The sequence below is a fragment of the Lycorma delicatula genome, chromosome 10 (genome assembly GCF_047948215.1).
Source record: "Lycorma delicatula isolate Av1 chromosome 10, ASM4794821v1, whole genome shotgun sequence".
NCBI lineage: Eukaryota > Metazoa > Arthropoda > Insecta > Hemiptera > Fulgoridae > Lycorma > Lycorma delicatula.
Window position 1 is genome coordinate 114,696,944 of NC_134464.1, and position 13,082 is coordinate 114,710,025.

The 13,082-nt window shown below is 33.3% G+C and overlaps 1 protein-coding gene and 16 pseudogenes across 7 annotated transcripts in view; 16 read left to right on the top strand and 1 right to left on the bottom strand.

The window, feature by feature from the left end:
• Positions 1-13,082, bottom strand: part of LOC142331438 (uncharacterized) — a 306,269-nt gene that overhangs the window by 156,807 nt on the left and 136,380 nt on the right. The window lies entirely within an intron of this gene.
• On the top strand, positions 5,794-5,836 carry LOC142331843 (U6atac minor spliceosomal RNA; annotated as a pseudogene).
• Positions 5,848-5,908, top strand: LOC142331877 (U6atac minor spliceosomal RNA; annotated as a pseudogene).
• Positions 6,414-6,456, top strand: LOC142331844 (U6atac minor spliceosomal RNA; annotated as a pseudogene).
• On the top strand, positions 6,468-6,528 carry LOC142331878 (U6atac minor spliceosomal RNA; annotated as a pseudogene).
• On the top strand, positions 7,034-7,076 carry LOC142331845 (U6atac minor spliceosomal RNA; annotated as a pseudogene).
• On the top strand, positions 7,088-7,148 carry LOC142331879 (U6atac minor spliceosomal RNA; annotated as a pseudogene).
• On the top strand, positions 7,654-7,696 carry LOC142331846 (U6atac minor spliceosomal RNA; annotated as a pseudogene).
• Positions 7,708-7,768, top strand: LOC142331880 (U6atac minor spliceosomal RNA; annotated as a pseudogene).
• LOC142331847 (U6atac minor spliceosomal RNA) lies at positions 8,274-8,316 on the top strand (annotated as a pseudogene).
• LOC142331881 (U6atac minor spliceosomal RNA) lies at positions 8,328-8,388 on the top strand (annotated as a pseudogene).
• On the top strand, positions 8,894-8,936 carry LOC142331848 (U6atac minor spliceosomal RNA; annotated as a pseudogene).
• LOC142331882 (U6atac minor spliceosomal RNA) lies at positions 8,948-9,008 on the top strand (annotated as a pseudogene).
• On the top strand, positions 9,514-9,557 carry LOC142331886 (U6atac minor spliceosomal RNA; annotated as a pseudogene).
• On the top strand, positions 9,568-9,689 carry LOC142331874 (U6atac minor spliceosomal RNA; annotated as a pseudogene).
• Positions 10,132-10,175, top strand: LOC142331887 (U6atac minor spliceosomal RNA; annotated as a pseudogene).
• Positions 10,186-10,246, top strand: LOC142331876 (U6atac minor spliceosomal RNA; annotated as a pseudogene).

Here is a 13,082-nt window from a genome sequence, read left to right on the forward strand (position 1 = left end):
TGGCAACAATAGTTCAGTCATTTTGCTGTTGTTTATATTCTCATCTATTTATATCGAGTGCTACAGTTCGTGAACCTGCCAAGTGTAAAGTACAAGAGTAATCCTATCTTTGATGGCAAAACACAATTCTGGAGCTGACACTCGCAGGAAAATTTCCCTTATGCACCAGACATTATGAATGACACTAAAATAAGATGGTGGTGTGATTCATTTTGAGAAGGTCGAACAAACACTCATGATGAATAACACATATAATTCGATTGAAAAGGTTAACAAAAAAATTTGAGAAAACTGGTGTTTAACAAATCACAATTGTTATTGATTTTTCACAATTTTTGATTTATGAAGTTTTGACTGAAAAATTGGACTAAAAAAAAATTGTGTGCCAGATAGGTGCCAAAAATATTAACAGACCCAAACAAGGAAAATGACTTGGCAGCGCATGAATTTTTACAACGTATGAAAATGGAGGTGACGAATTGTTTATGATCACATTGTTACTGGAGATGAAACCTGGGTTTCTTATTCAAACATCAAGACAAAGCACCAGTCAATGCGATGGCAACCATTCATCACCTCCTAAACCAATGGTATTCAAAAAAGATCCTTATAGCTTACTGCTAAAAAGAGTGTTTTGCTTGTCAAATTTAGTGATGTGATACTTCTGTGAATGCTGCCGATATATATTGCAAAATGTTAAAATATCTTAAACTATAAAAAAAAAATAAAAAACACAAATGACATGGGATGCTACTATCCTGCAGGATTTTGTTTTTTCATGACAATAACTAGCTGTACACAGCAACTCGGTCAGTAGACAACTGGAAAAATTTACAATCATCCACCTGATAGCCCTGGCTTAGCTCCCAGCAATAATTTTCTTATTTTCTTCCCCATAAACAGTGGCTTGCAACATGAAGGTTTGACAATAATGACAAACTGAAAAGTTGCTGCATGAAAAAAGGCACTGGCGGTGGAATTTCTTGAAGAGGAAATGAAGAAGCCAGTGAAACATTATGAAAAATGTGTTTAAATTGAAAGCGGCTATGTAGAAAAGTAGGAAATAGATGCAGTATTTACTATGTATAAGTAATAATGTTTGTTCGTGTTTTTTAGTTTTGTTTCTCCAAAATGGACCTTACTTTAAAAATACAACTTGTACAAATGTCTCTAACAAAGGGATAAATCATTAAATAGTTTGTAATTTTTAACCAACAAATTAGTTATGGTTTATCAACATGTGTATATTTACTAAAATATTACAGAACATTTTAATGAAACAAAAGTAAAATAAATACAGACATGAGATTTTTTTTTAAAGTGGGCAGCTACATAAACCAGAACATGAAGTCACACCACCTTGCATAACTGGGTTGGCCACCGAAAAACATGACAAATGCATCTGAGAAGTAACAATAATTATTACCAAAACATTTTTATTGTATTATTAATAAATTATCAAAACAGAAATCTTAAAGGACAAAGAAGTTATAAAGTCTAACTACAGTATAAATAAACTATTTATACTCATAAATGAGAAACAAGAATGATGATAATTATATGGGTGATTCTCCAATTGTAAATTTTGTTTCATTACAGTGCTAATAATCACAGTAAATTTCATAAATAGTATAACTTAAGATATAAAAATTAGAATGCCAGTATATATGTTCCTTCACCCATTAGACCTTCCCAACGGGGTACCTCCTGATTCATTGAAGCAACACGACCTCCGCTTCTGGATGCTGTGATGCCTCTCCACAGGAGGGCTACCCTCCCGTGACGTGAGAAAAGCACGTCGGATGAATCAAATGTGGATAAAATACTTTGGCTGCCTTGATCATGTAGAGAGCAGCATCTGAGAGAAATATAAACACTCTTTTTTTAACTGCACAAGATTCAGGAAATATTTTTTAAATACGCTCGTTCACAAATCTGGCTATCGTAGAACGATTTGTCTTTTCAAGGTCTTTGTAGGCCTGGACATAAGAAGAAGGCTCTAGTTTTAATGCACCGACAATTAACAACCACAATTCTCGGTAGTTTCATCGGCTGAAATCCAAATAATGCTATCCTCGAGTTCATTGCATATTTCTTCCATAACATGTAGGTAAATCGTCGGTATGTAATCTTCACGCAATATTGATTCATCTGGTGAGTTTTGATTCAAGCAATATTTTCGCAGAAAATCTTTGAAGGTAGAATTTGTAAGTCCGTGAAGAGGAATATTACTTGTAACCAATGCTTCACATAAATCTATGCTAAAATAGTTTTTTGTTTAACTTTTGAAGTGAAATCACTGCTACTTGTCGCTGTTATAAGTTGTTCTTTTACAATCCTGCTATATGAAGACTTGTCTTCATGAGCTGGTCTATTTGAACATTTTTGTATAGGAAATATTTTTCTCGCAAACTCGACAACATATAAAAAATTTCCGTCATATGTAAATGTTCCAGGATAGTCAACTATCTACGAAGAGGCATTTTTTTTTTTTTTTGGGAGGCATGGTACATATTAAACTTTGCTGAAATAAATAAAAAACTAAACTAAAGCAAAATGCGCATCAATAATAACTTGCGTAAATTAATTGCCTAGTAGGAGGAGTGCTGTAGTAGGCGTGCACGATGCAGAACGGTATCGTCCGTCTTTGTTTCTCGTGATTCTGTGTTTTATTTGGGCACATAATATTATTATCCTACCAAAACCATACACGCGCGGCTGGAGAGCATAGATGTGCGCTCTAAGAGCCGTGCGGCTAATAGGTTTAGCCAGCTACAACGTAAGATTTCATTTATTAACTAGGTATCCTACCGAAAAATATTGTGAATATAGCGAAAATACAAATCACTAGATTTTAAGGAAAATATGCAATGGTGAGAATGGGCTTAATATGCAAATGCATATAATCCGGTCTCCAATTATCAGCAATAAATGCAGATTATTCTGAGAAATCTCTTAGATTCAGTTTATTGATTACTGATTTCCAACAAATATCTTGTTTTTTAGGGGTGGGAGAAAGATGATTATTTTATAGATTTATTATGATAAATTAATCATCAACCTGATTTGGGGCTTGTGTGGGGGAATATGAGATGGAACTTTTATAGGACGTGAAAAATTTATATAGTCAGGAATTTACATTACCTGACTGGGATTCAAACCTGGAACCTTCCAGATTATTATTTTTTTTTTTTAAAGAAAGATACTATCACTCCATCAGGGAGGTTGCAAATTTTATTTTATTCAACTTGTAACTTATTAAAATTTAATCTTTTCAAAGTGTTGTTTGGCATAGTTTTTTTAATAATTAGCTGAATGCATCATAATCTTTATTTTGAAATCAGTATCCTAGTAACCAAACAACTGATTTTCATTTTATTTATATAATTTTAATTCATTAAACATGTTTTTCATTTACATAAAGATAGTTAAAAAATGCTTACCGTAATTGATGAAAATTAATGTTAGCAAATTAATTACGTAAATTTAAATATATATTGTTGTGAATTGTTGTTATGAATTTAATTAAATATTGTTGTGTTACACATATTAAAATGGAAATGATATACACTCTTGAGAACAAATTGAGTTTCTACAATAATGATTAAAATCTAACAAAATCAGAAATGCAGTTATAAAGAAAATGGAGTAAGGGGAGAAATGTCAAGAATAAAAGAGAAATTTTCTGAACTAAAATTACAATTAATATCCACAAGGAAAATTTCAGTATATCTTATTGAAGAGAAACTGGACAGATAAATAGATATTATTTTTAGTCTATATTAATAAGAATACAGAATAATAATATATGTTACTCTTATTTTTACTCAGAAACATACAACATATGGTAAGTTATAACATTTTTATATTTTTCCTGTATTTTTCAAGACTTTTTCATGTGGCCTTTGATACTAATGTAAGTAAAAACAATCATCTCATCTCATTTATTTTTGTATAACTTTAAAACTTTATAGTGTAAACTAATTAAAACTGAAAAAATTTATATTAGATTATAATGTGCAATTAGATAGTGTCAGCCTATTAAAAGATGAATCACACAGTTCTTTTCAATTTCCAAACCACTTTTGCAATGATAGAATGTAACATTTATCATATCTTAATTTTGATAATTTCTGGTTATTACATGTGAATTTTTTCATCAAAAGAAATATTTCTTTGAAAAAAAAAAAATTATTATATACATACAAAATTAAAATTTTATATATATATATACATACACACACGAGTATATTATGTATTGTTTAACGATTTCATTAAAAACATAAGATATTTGTTAAAGAATATTTTTAATTCATATATATATATGAAAAAAAATGAACATGGTTACCAAATACTATATAATTACCCTTGTATTATTGAATTTATAAACTATGCATGAAAACAAAAACAAAAATTATAATTTAAATATATTTTCTAAATTTTTATTTTAGTGAACTGAATTCAATTAAAATGTTACAGAATATTTTAATTCAAATAAATAACCTTTAAACCAATGAGAACATAAAAATACATTTTATAGATAAAAACAATTGTATTTAAAGACCATATTAATTAATTAAATATAAACACGTAAAATTATAATAAAATACAAAAATATTTTTCGTTAGGCACGGTTAGATTTTATCAGTGACAGCATATTGTTGTTATTCACTGGAGTTTCAGCTGAAGTTATAGCAATACAATTTTTATCCAGTACTTTTTTGTTTTACGCAGTAAAAATAAGGGAAACCAATGACGACACTTTAGATTTTAGAACTGTGATTTATGGATCTTCAGACATTGTCCTACTTTAAAAATTAATAGATAGATACATTAAAGAACAATAAACAAAGTTCAGAAGAAAAAACACTTTTGAAGTCAAAAAAATTAGGATAAATAATTAAAAAAGTTATCCGTGCATTAATAAAAGGTCCTTAACAATAAAATAACTCAACTTTAGTAAATTTGGTAGTTGAAAGATTCAATGAAGAATTAAAAATGGTCTAAAATAACACTGACTGGATAATTAGAAATAGTATGTGGAATTGGCATCAGATGTATTATTTTCAATCTAAATATAATGTGTTTGCATCAAAAAAAATCAGTAAAGTAATAGATTTCAGTAATTTGGCTAATAAAAACTTGCAAAACTATAAATTATAATTAAGATTTACTATTGCATATTTGTAATTCAAACAAAAGCATTAATTTTGTTAACATACATTTTATACTGATGTTAAAATAACACTATATTATGTAATCTGTTATATATAATATTATGTTATTACATTTGCGTGTAATTCTGTTTTATATACAGGTTCACAATAGCTGATACACACACCCTTTTTTTTACTAAATTTTATCTTTGTAAGTAGTAATATATATGAAACTGACATCTGGATATTAATTTTATGTTGCAGATGCAAAACAGAATCGGAATACAGAAAAAAAGAAGAAAAATGGAATGAGTGAATACAAAACATAGAATACAAGAGATGTTTTAGGGTTAGATATTTTCGAGAGGTTTTGATTTTTGGGTTTTTGGTTTGAAATTTTGAGTTTTTTGGTATAGGGTATAAATTATAGTATTAGTAGGGTAATAGGATATATGGTATAGGATTAGTAGAGGGTAAAAGGGTATAGGGTATAGGGTACAAGATGCAATTGTGTAGGTCAAAATTATAGGTAGCGATTTCATATCCATAACAATAAAGTTTATGGAAATGTAACTGCTACCTATGCTACCTAGCTTAACCGCACACGCCTGTAGGAATTATACAGGCTGTACTTCCTTTGTTGTATGAAAGGAGAGAAGGTTAGCACTCTCCTAGACGGGCCGTACATCCTGTGTTGTATGAAAGGAGAAACGGTTAGCACTCCTCTAGACAAGGCTGTACATCCTGTCTGTACATCTGGAAAAACAGCCTGTTGGTTCCTATGACCGGAAAAGCCCTTAGGAATGGTAATATACAACTGCCAGCTCCGAACTGGAAAAACAGGCAGTTGAACTGTTCCTATATGAGGTATTTTACCTAACGGAGGTTGTACAACCAACTTGGTATATCCGAAAGGATTGGGTGATTGGGGGTAACAGTTTAGGCGAAAATTAAATCTGATTTAAATACAAAATTTGTTAGGGTATATCATCCTCCCTTGTTGCTGTCGTGTATTAATCTCCGTGCTTTATCCGGGGAGACTTTTGAGTCTTGGTGAGTGGCGTAGGTTAATGTAGGGTAGGAAAATTTCCGCTTACTATTCACAAAATAGCGCGTCGTAAGATGCAATTGGGTAGGTCAAAATTAAAGGTAGCGATTTCATATCCATAACAATAAAGTTTATGGAAATGTAACTGCTACCTATGCTACCTAGCTTAACCGCACACGCCTGTAGGAATTATACAGGCTGTACATCCTTTGTTGTATGAAAGGAGAGAAGGTTAGCACTCTCCTAGACGGGCCGTACATCCTGTGTTGTATGAAAGGAGAAACGGTTAGCACTCCTCTAGACAAGGCTGTACATCCTGTCTGTACATCTGGAAAAACAGCCTGTTGGTTCCTATGACCGGAAAAGCCCTTAGGAATGGTAATATACACCTGCCAGCTCCGAACTGGAAAAACAGGCAGTTGAACTGTTCCTATATGAGGTATTTTACCTAACGGAGGTTGTACAACCAACTTGGTATATCCGAAAGGATTGGGTGATTGGGGGTAACAGTTTAGGCGAAAATTAAATCTGATTTAAATGCAAAATTTGTTAGGGTATATCATCCTCCCTTGTTGCTGTCGTGTATTAATCTCCGTGCTTTATCCGGGGAGACTTTTGAGTCTTGGTGAGTGGCGTAGGTTAATGTAGGGTAGGAAAATTTCCGCTTACTATTCACAAAATAGCGCGTCGTAAGATGCAATTGGGTAGGTCAAAATTAAAGGTAGCGATTTCATATCCATAACAATAAAGTTTATGGAAATGTAACTGCTACCTATGCTACCTAGCTTAACCGCACACGCCTGTAGGAATTATACAGGCTGTACATCCTTTGTTGTATGAAAGGAGAGAAGGTTAGCACTCTCCTAGACGGGCCTTACATCCTGTGTTGTATGAAAGGAGAAACGGTTAGCACTCCTCTAGACAAGGCTGTACATCCTGTCTGTACATCTGGAAAAACAGCCTGTTGGTTCCTATGACCGGAAAAGCCCTTAGGAATGGTAATATACACCTGCCAGCTCCGAACTGGAAAAACAGGCAGTTGAACTGTTCCTATATGAGGTATTTTACCTAACGGAGGTTGTACAACCAACTTGGTATATCCGAAAGGATTGGGTGATTGGGGGTAACAGTTTAGGCGAAAATTAAATCTGATTTAAATGCAAAATTTGTTAGGGTATATCATCCTCCCTTGTTGCTGTCGTGAATTAATCTCCGTGCTTTATCCCGGGAGACTTTTGAGTCTTGGTGAGTGGCGTAGGTTAATGTAGGGTAGGAAAATTTCCGCTTGCTGTTCACAAAATAGCGCGTCGTAAGATGCAAATGGGTAGGTCAAAATTAAAGGTAGCGATTTCATATCCATAACAATAAAGTTTATGGAAATGTAACTGCTACCTATGCTACCTAGCTTAACCGCACACGCCTGTAGGAATTATACAGGCTGTACTTCCTTTGTTGTATGAAAGGAGAGAAGGTTAGCACTCTCCTAGACGGGCCGTACATCCTGTGTTGTATGAAAGGAGAAACGGTTAGCACTCCTCTAGACAAGGCTGTACATCCTGTCTGTACATCTGGAAAAACAGCCTGTTGGTTCCTATGACCGGAAAAGCCCTTAGGAATGGTAATATACACCTGCCAGCTCCGAACTGGAAAAACAGGCAGTTGAACTGTTCCTATATGAGGTATTTTACCTAACGGAGGTTGTACAACCAACTTGGTATATCCGAAAGGATTGGGTGATTGGGGGTAACAGTTTAGGCGAAAATTAAATCTGATTTAAATGCAAAATTTGTTAGGGTATATCATCCTCCCTTGTTGCTGTCGTGTATTAATCTCCGTGCTTTATCCGGGGAGACTTTTGAGTCTTGGTGAGTGGCGTAGGTTAATGTAGGGTAGGAAAATTTCCGCTTGCTATTCACAAAATAGCGCGTCGTAAGATGCAATTGGGTAGGTCAAAATTAAAGGTAGCGATTTCATATCCATAACAATAAAGTTTATGGAAATGTAACTGCTACCTATGCTACCTAGCTTAACCGCACACGCCTGTAGGAATTATACAGGCTGTACATCCTTTGTTGTATGAAAGGAGAGAAGGTTAGCACTCTCCTAGACGGGCCGTACATCCTGTGTTGTATGAAAGGAGAAACGGTTAGCACTCCTCTAGACAAGGCTGTACATCCTGTCTGTACATCTGGAAAAACAGCCTGTTGGTTCCTATGACCGGAAAAGCCCTTAGGAATGGTAATATACACCTGCCAGCTCCGAACTGGAAAAACAGGCAGTTGAACTGTTCCTATATGAGGTATTTTACCTAACGGAGGTTGTACAACCAACTTGGTATATCCGAAAGGATTGGGTGATTGGGGGTAACAGTTTAGGCGAAAATTAAATCTGATTTAAATGCAAAATTTGTTAGGGTATATCATCCTCCCTTGTTGCTGTCGTGTATTAATCTCCGTGCTTTATCCGGGGAGACTTTTGAGTCTTGGTGAGTGGCGTAGGTTAATGTAGGGTAGGAAAATTTCCGCTTACTATTCACAAAATAGCGCGTCGTAAGATGCAATTGGGTAGGTCAAAATTAAAGGTAGCGATTTCATATCCATAACAATAAAGTTTATGGAAATGTAACTGCTACCTATGCTACCTAGCTTAACCGCACACGCCTGTAGGAATTATACAGGCTGTACATCCTTTGTTGTATGAAAGGAGAGAAGGTTAGCACTCTCCTAGACGGGCCGTACATCCTGTGTTGTATGAAAGGAGAAACGGTTAGCACTCCTCTAGACAAGGCTGTACATCCTGTCTGTACATCTGGAAAAACAGCCTGTTGGTTCCTATGACCGGAAAAGCCCTTAGGAATGGTAATATACACCTGCCAGCTCCGAACTGGAAAAACAGGCAGTTGAACTGTTCCTATATGAGGTATTTTACCTAACGGAGGTTGTACAACCAACTTGGTATATCCGAAAGGATTGGGTGATTGGGGGTAACAGTTTAGGCGAAAATTAAATCTGATTTAAATGCAAAATTTGTTAGGGTATATCATCCTCCCTTGTTGCTGTCGTGAATTAATCTCCGTGCTTTATCCCGGGAGACTTTTGAGTCTTGGTGAGTGGCGTAGGTTAATGTAGGGTAGGAAAATTTCCGCTTGCTGTTCACAAAATAGCGCGTCGTAAGATGCAAATGGGTAGGTCAAAATTAAAGGTAGCGATTTCATATCCATAACAATAAAGTTTATGGAAATGTAACTGCTACCTATGCTACCTAGCTTAACCGCACACGCCTGTAGGAATTATACAGGCTGTACTTCCTTTGTTGTATGAAAGGAGAGAAGGTTAGCACTCTCCTAGACAAGCCGTACATCCTGTGTTGTATGAAAGGAGAAATGGTTAGCACTCCTCTAGACAAGGCTGTACATCCTGTCTGTACATCTGGAAAAACAGCCTGTTGGTTCCTGTGACCGGAAAAGCCCTTAGCAATGGTAATATACACCTGCCAGCTCCGAACTGGAAAAACAGGCAGTTGAACTGTTCCTATATGAGGTATTTTACCTAACGGAGGTTGTACAACCAACTTGGTATATCCGAAAGGATTGGGTGATTGGGGGTAAGTTTAGGCGAAAATTAAAGCTGATTTAAATGCAAAATTTGTTAAGGTATATGATCCTCCCTTGTTGCTGTCGTGTATTAATCTCCGTGCTTTATCCGGGGAGACTTTTGAGGCTTGGTGAGTGGCGTAGGTTAAGGTAGGGTAGGAAAATTTCCCCTTACTATTCACAAAATAGCGCGTCGTAAGATGCAAATGGGTAGGTCAAAATTAAAGGTAGCGATTTCATATCCATAACAATAAAGTTTATGGAAATGTAACTGCTACCTATGCTACCTAGCTTAACCGCACACGCCTGTAGGAATTATACAGGCTGTACTTCCTTTGTTGTATGAAAGGAGAGAAGGTTAGCACTCTCCTAGACAAGCCGTACATCCTGTGTTGTATGAAAGGAGAAATGGTTAGCACTCCTCTAGACAAGGCTGTACATCCTGTCTGTACATCTGGAAAAACAGCCTGTTGGTTCCTGTGACCGGAAAAGCCCTTAGGAATGGTAATATACACCTGCCAGCTCCGAACTGGAAAAACAGGCAGTTGAACTGTTCCTATATGAGGTATTTTACCTAACGGAGGTTGTACAACCAACTTGGTATATCCGAAAGGATTGGGTGATTGGGGGTAACAGTTTAGGCGAAAATTAAAGCTGATTTAAATGCAAAATTTGTGAAGGTATATGATCCTCCCTTGTTGCTGTCGTGTATTAATCTCCGTGCTTTATCCGGGGAGACTTTTGAGTCTTGGTGAGTGGCGTAGGTTAAGGTAGGGTAGGAAAATTTCCGCTTACTATTCACAAAATAGCGCGTCTTTTTCAGAATAGGTTTTTTACATTTTCAGGTGAAACACAGATGAAGAAACTATTTTTCATTAAATGCAGCTGACTAAAAAGATGAAGTTAGAAGATATGAGAAATTATGAAGATTAAATGCCGCTGACTAAAAAGATGAAGTTAGAAGATGAGGGAAATTATGAGGAAGATTACTTTCATGACAAATGAGAATTAGAAACGGAAAAAAATAATGTAAGCTTTTTCTTGTCTTAGTTTACAGATTTTATTTCTAAGATATTTAACGTTATCTATAAATGATATTCTCTTTATACAGGTATGTAGTTTTTATATTCATAAATACAAATAACAATAATTAATTTTAAATGAAAACAATTATTCTGTTGATATATTTAATTTATCATAGTACTGATATGATAAAATTATTCTATTTATCTGTCCAGACATTTTCAATAAGATTTGAGTTAATAAATAGCATATTGATTTTTAATTTCTCTTAACAGTTATTAATTTTATTTTGAATAGTTTTTGTTTCTTTTGATACTGATAAATGTGCTGGAATAGTGTTGTTCCTGGATAATTTATCAATAAATTCGTTAATGGAGAAAATAGTTATCTTTAGTCCACAGACTTAGAATTTTTTTTAATTTCTTTCAATTGTTTGTCTTCTGCCAGTTAATTTAAAAATATGTGAAAACCAGTGAATGAGCTGAAGATGTGGATGTTTCTACCGATAGTACATTATCACTAGGTAAGACCAATTCTTAGTTTTATTCTTTTTAATTCAGTAAGGCTTAATTTAATACATATAAGAAAGTATGGTTATATAAGTTATATAAGAAAACTGATTATCTATGCTGTAACATAGAATTCTCTATCTTGAACAATCTACAATTGTTTTTAGTTGTAGTCTTGTTGGTCTGCCAAGAAATTTACAGAACTATTTTTTAACATAACTGAAGGGAATAATCTATCCGAAAAAATGGAACATACGCCACAATAGCAAAAAGATTGAGAATTTTCTGATATAAATTAAATACATACAGTATGTGTTTACAGTATTACATGTCATTTTTCACACTCTTATCTTCCATTACAATTCTTGAATGATCTCTCAATCTTCTTTCTGCAGGTTGTCATTCAAAACTTTCTTAAGCAAATAGCTCTTACTCATCCTCATTATATGTCTATACAAAGTCAAGTTTCTGCTCGATTTTATTCTTAAACTGCCACTTTTCACTTTCATTCTTTTACAAAATTGAACATTTAGTGAAATCATAATATTCTACAAGGACCTACACTAAATTTCAGAATTAATTATCATTTGCAAGTAACCTCATGAAAACTGGACATAATAAAATGACATGTAAATTTTATACATGCAGATAAAAATCGTGAATTAAACTAATTTAAAAGATATAAATTTAAAAATATATTAAATTTAAAAAAAATAATATATCAGTATATATTAGAACACAAATCAAATTTAATATACTGGATACTCAAATTTCCTAATGGAATTATGGAACTTTGTTTTCTAACAAAGTTTTATGACAATTGGCACTAACAATGATGTGTATTACTGAGGCTGAACTACATTTAGGTACTGAAAAAATCTTATATAACCATATTTCCAAACATTATTCAGGAAGCAAATCTGTGATATAACTATTTTATAAAAATAAGCTGAAGTTTTCCCAAAAAAATTTCTCAGTTTCAGCAAGTAATATAATTTTATAAATTAAATGCAATTATCGATATGAGAAACATTTCATACATTTCTTTATCATAACAAATGAAACTCTATATTATAAAAAATTTCATGTAATATACAATTTTTATAAATTTTTTTAATATAAATTACATTTGAAAATATCTTTATTTAGAAACTTTCAGTGTAAAAAAGATTAAACATTTTTTTAATATATTTTTTTATATAAAAAAATTATTTAATCTTTTTATATGTTTACAGTTTTAAGTTGATGAGGGTAACCTGTGAAAGAGCTTTTATATGTGTAAAGTAAGAAACATTATTGAATTCTGTACTCCAGGTGGTAGACTTTTTATAATTTTGTCTTTGATATATATGTACTACTAAATTAAAAACACTAAGCACATTAACAGTAAGGAAATGCAAAATAACTCTTCAAAGAAACACATAAAAATAAAGCTGGTTAAACTGTTGTAAAGCTATTAAAATAATTCATACAATATACTCAACAAAAAATGTGGGTACTATTTTTATACCGTTAAAATTTGTTTATTCCATAATTTTTTTTCTTCCAAAGGTTTATAAAGGAAATCATTAAATTATAATTCGTAATCAGCAAATTCAAGTATCTGGGGAAACCATCCTGCCCAACATCTCTGAAAAAAGCAATGAACGAGTACGCAACCTGGAATTCGCATATCAAATCATCCAATTCTATGATCACATTTCTTGTATTATCCTTATACATATCAAAACCTAAAATAACAAAAGGATCGATGA